Raw genomic sequence first — 5,574 nt, forward strand, 5'->3', positions numbered from 1 at the left:
CATTACAAAGGGTTAATATCCAAAAATTATAAATAATTCTTACAGATCAATTGCAGAAAAGGAAATAACCCAATTAAAAACTGAGCAAATGATTTGAATGGACATTTCTCCAAAGAAAACATACAAATGGCCAAAGGTATATAAGAAAGTGCTCAGTATCACTAATACTCTGAGAGGTACAAATTAAAACCACTACAATATATCACCTCATACCTTTAAGGATGGCTATTATAAAAAAAAATACTATGACAACAAATGTTGGCCAGAAGAAAGCATATCATAGTACCCCATTGGTGGGAATGTAGATTGGTGCAGCCACTAGGGAAAATAATATTCCAAAGAAATTTAAAAATAGAACTACCACATAACCTAGTAATCCTTCTTCTAGGTATTCAAAGAAGAAGAAATCATCACCTTCTAAAGATAACTGTATGCCCAAGTTCACTGTAGCACTATTCGCAACAGCCAAGATGTGAAAACATCCTAAATGCCCATTTTTGGACAAATGGATAAGGAAAATTGAGATCCTTAAAAAAGGAGATCCTGCCGTTTGCTATAATATAGATAGATCTGAAAGACAGACATTATGCTAAGTGAAATAAGACACAGAAAGGAAAATATTGCATGTTCTCACTTATATGTGGAGTATTAAAAAAAGAAAAAGAGTTCAAATAGCCAAAGATAGAGAATGAAATAGTGGTTACCGTGGGTGGAAAGAAAGGCAGAAGAAATGAGGACATATCAGTTAAAGGATACAAAATAAAAGAAATGTAGTATGAACAAGTCTAGAAATCTAACATATGAGGATTAAAGTTATCAAGATTTTATATTAGGAGATTTTCATTGAATAAGTGGATTGTTAGCTATTCTTGTCACTAAAAAGTAACTGTGTTGCATGATAGATACATTAATCTTCTTCATAACAGTAACAATTTTATTCTGTATATGTTTATGAAATATTGTTATATCCTCAAATGTAACAATACAGTTTTCAAAAACTTCAGAGATATAAACTAGTAAAAGAGAAAAACTTATTTATATATATTTATGAGTATAAATATATTTGTGTATATACATATAAATATTACTTATATAATCTATATTAATTTGGCTGCTGAATTATTATAATGTGTGTATATACACATACACAAACACACACATATATGCACTGAAGACAACCAAAATCTCAGATCAATTTCCTCTCCTTGAGCCATAATTTATTATTTATTTTATAATAAATTTATTATTTAAGAACTTATTTACCCATTTTTTTCAGTTTGTTTCCTTATTTAGGTTTTCACCAAATAGGCATTGTATAAGTCTGCATATTTATTTCATAAGAAGAATCCATGGTCTCTTTAAATTAGGTTGTTTGAGCTGTGAAAATACTTATAAAAATAAACAGGCTTTGTTTAATCTATTATAGTTGTTAGAAAATTGCATGCGATTCGTGCATTTGTTTATTGACTTTGCCTTTGTTTTTCTGATAAAATCATGGATTTCTAGTCTAAATTTTTTATAATGAACATATGATAATTTTAACTTATTTCCATTGTAATTTGTGCTTCCTAGTTCTTAGAGTATATTTTGGGATATTTTGGGACGAATACCTAAAGGTTAAGTAGGGACTATATATTTTTATATATATTTATATATATTTTATATATATATATGTTATATTTTTAAAGTTGTTAATTGGATCCATTTGAACAATAAAACTTATTTTTGGATTCTCTTTAATGAATCCCCTTTTCTGCCAATTCTTGATTTTTCTGTATTTTTTTTTTAAATTAGCATCAGCAATACAAACTAATTTCCAGAAGGGCTGCCTCAGTGCCAGCCTCTTAAATATGGTGGAAAAGCCCACCTGACTAAATCGGAAAATTTGTTTCTAACAGTTTTAGGTACATTTAAATTGAGAACAGCTCTTGGAAGTAATTGAGAGTGAGTCTTTCTAAAACCATATGACTTCAATTCCATCTTTTAAAAATGTGGCAGTTTGAAAAAATATATGTTATTTGGGTAGTAATGACATATAATACCTGGACTTAATTCTAATTTTATTAATATTAAATGCTCATCAGTCTTTGAATTTTCATTTTCAATGTTGATGTGTAAAAACAACAGGTGCTAAGCCTATATACATTTAATAATATTTGTATTATACTAGTACATTCATCAAGGGACAGTTTTGTTTGTATACATATTCACATGCATATACTCCAATAATTAAATAAATTGATTTTAAGTCACCTAAAATGCATAGACACACACACAAAAAAAGCTTTAATAAAAGGGTCTGAGATAAAATAAAGCATAGTAAAAGAAAAGTGTTCTACCAACCACCAATAACACATTATTCATTTGAATTTTTTTTTAAACAAAGAAATGTACAGCTATGAATAAAAGCAATTTTTTTCAGTATATGTCAATGTACTGGTAATTATCTTTATTTTTAAAACTCAGAGACCAGACTATGTGATTGGTTGATCATCTGTAGAGTCAAGTCTTTTATGTTCATGGTTAACAATCAAAGGTAATATAATTATTAAATTACATAAAAATCAGCAGGCAAATATTTATATGGCATTATTTATTATTATTATTCTCTTAATAAATAAAATGTCAAATCTTAAAACGGCACCTATTGTGCATTTAGAAATTCAAAGTGTGTGGTTTGCCAGTTGGCTCCAGAAATATAGAAAGACTGATTTTTGTGACAAATACACATACACAGCATCTCAAAGCATGTATTTGGGAACTGTATGAGACTGAATGTTTATCTTCCTTCAAAATAAATATATTGGATTTTTGACACATAATATTTGTACATATTTATGGGGTACAATATAAAAAGTTGACACATGTATCCCATGTGTAATGATCAAATCAAGGTAATTAGCATTTCCACCTCCTCAAACATTAATTATTCCTATGTGTTATGAACCTTCAAACTCTGTTCTACGTATTCTGAAATTTGTTGCAGATTGTTATAGGCTATACTTACCCTGATGTATTATAGAATGCCAAAATGGATTTCTACTCTAACAGTATTTTGATACCCCTTATTTAACCTTTTTGATGTTCCCCCTTCTGCCTTTCCCAATCTCTAGTGACCACTATTCCATTCTCAACTTCCATGAATCTTTTTTTTTTTTTTTTTTTTTTACAAAGGAGCAAGGACATTCAATATTAGTCTTTCTGTGCCTGGCTCATTTCACTATACATAATGTCCTCCATTTTAATTCATTTGGATGCAAATTATAGGATTTCATTCTTTTTATGGATAAAAAATATTCTATTATGTATGCATTCCACATTTTCTTTATCTATTTATCCACCAATGGACACCTTGATTGACTCAGTATCTTGGCTCTCATGAATAGTACTGCTGCAAATAAACATGGAAATGCAGGTATTTTTTGTGTAATGATAAATGATCATTTTTTTTATTTTTGATAAATGATCATTTTATAATGATTTCATTTCCTTTGGCTACATACCCCGTAGTGGGAATGCTGGATTATATGGTAGTTCTGGTAGTTCTATTTCTTGTTTTCTATGGAATCTCCAGGCTCTTTTTTCATGGTTGCTGTACTAATTTATCCTACCACCAATAGTGTATTAGTGTAAAAGGGTTACTCCATATCCTCCCCAGCATTTTTTGTCTGTTTGGTGTTAGCCATTTTAACTGGGTTGAAGTAATAATCCATTGTGGTTTTTATTTGTTTGCATGTCCTTGTGGATTAGTGATACCAAGTACTTTAAAATACAGTTGTCAGTCATCTATAGGTCTTCTTTTAAGAAATCTATTCAGATCACTTGCCTATTTTTAGTTGGATTATTTGTTTTTTCCTGGTGAGTTTGAAGATCCTTAAACATTCTAGATATTAGTCCCTTGTCAGAAGAATATTTTGAAAATATTTTCTTCCATTCTGCTGGTTATCTCTTCACTCTTGTTTCTTTTGCTATGCAGAAGTCTCTTGATACAATCCCATTTGTCTAACTTTTATTTTTGTCACCTGCGCTTTTGGGGTCTTGTCTGCAGAAATCTGTCTATAGCAATATCTTGAACTGTTTCCCTCTGAATGATTTTATAGTTTCACATCTTACACTCATATTTTTGATAAAATCTGAGTTGATTTTTGTGTATGGTGAGTGTTTTAGTCAGCTTTTTTACAACTGTGACTAAAAGACCTAACAAGAACAACTTTAGAGAAGGAAAAGTTTATTTGTTGCTTACAGTTTCAGAGGTCTCAGCCCATAGATAGTTGATCCCATTGCTCTGGGTACAAGATGAAACAGAACATCATGGCAGAAGGATGTAGCAAAGGGAAGCAGTTCAGGACATGGTCACCAGGAAGCAAATAAACAGCTCCACTCTCCAGGGACAAAATATCTATCCCAAAGGTACATGCCCAATGACCCACCTTATCTAGTCACACCCTATCTGCCTAAAGTTATCACCCAGTTAACCCCTCTGAGGGGATTAATATACTGATTAGATTAAGGCTATCATAACCCAGTCATTTCACCTCTAAACTTTCTTGCATTGTCACACACATGAGCTTTTGAGAGACACTTCATATCTAAACCATAACACAGGTAGGGATCTACTTTCATTCTGTATATGTAAATCCAATTTAGCCAGCATCATTTATTGAAGAGATGGTCCTTTCTCTAATGTATTTTCTTGGCATCCATATTTTGAAATCTTAATTTTCTGTGCGATAACATTAGGACATGAATGAGGTCCTTTATTGCTGATTAGGTCATGAAGGCAGAACCCTCATGAATGGGATTAGTGCCCTTGTGAAAGAGACCATGAGAACTCCTTTATTCCTCTTCCATTGAAAAGGCAGCAAGCAGTAGGCCTTGCCAGACACTGAATCTGATGGCAACGTGAACTCAGACTTGTTAGCTTCCAGATGGTGAGAAATAAATTTCTGGTTTTTGTAAGTCACCCAATCTATGGTTTTCGGTTATAGCAGTCCAAACATACTGAGACAGATCCTAACCTCTTTAGTGTTCTTAAATTATTGCCTACATATTAATGCTTATTTTTTATTCTTATTTTTTGGCCATTTTCAAACTATTATGCTCCATACGCTCTTTTTCCTCTTTCATTATTCATTCATAGATCTCCTTCATTTAGTCAATCCCATTATTCAGTCAGTCTCTTCCTCCTAGTTGCTATTTCTCCTATCATATTCCCCTTACCACCAGCCTTCTTGAAAGAGTACTCTCTACTGGTTGAAATCATTTCTTTCACAACTATTCTTGTCCAGTCCCTTTACAATCTTGGTTCAACTTACAGTGTTTTTTTGTTTTTGTTTTTGTTTTTTTAAAAAAACACTCTCACTAAGGACACCAATAAGATGGATTCAAGAGGTGGGAAGGACCAGAGTTAAATGCTGTCCAATGGCAATTGAATCTAGAATTTCAAATGGTGCTATTAGTAGAAAGGCAATGAAGGCTTCCCGCTGTGGCATGTATAGACATTATGAAACCTCCCCAAACTAAGAGTCTACCCCCAAACATAAGGATACATTTATTAACATCCCCTGATATATG

This window comes from Marmota marmota, unplaced genomic scaffold (assembly GCF_001458135.2).
Source record: "Marmota marmota marmota unplaced genomic scaffold, marMar, whole genome shotgun sequence".
NCBI classification, from domain to species: Eukaryota; Metazoa; Chordata; class Mammalia; order Rodentia; family Sciuridae; genus Marmota; species Marmota marmota.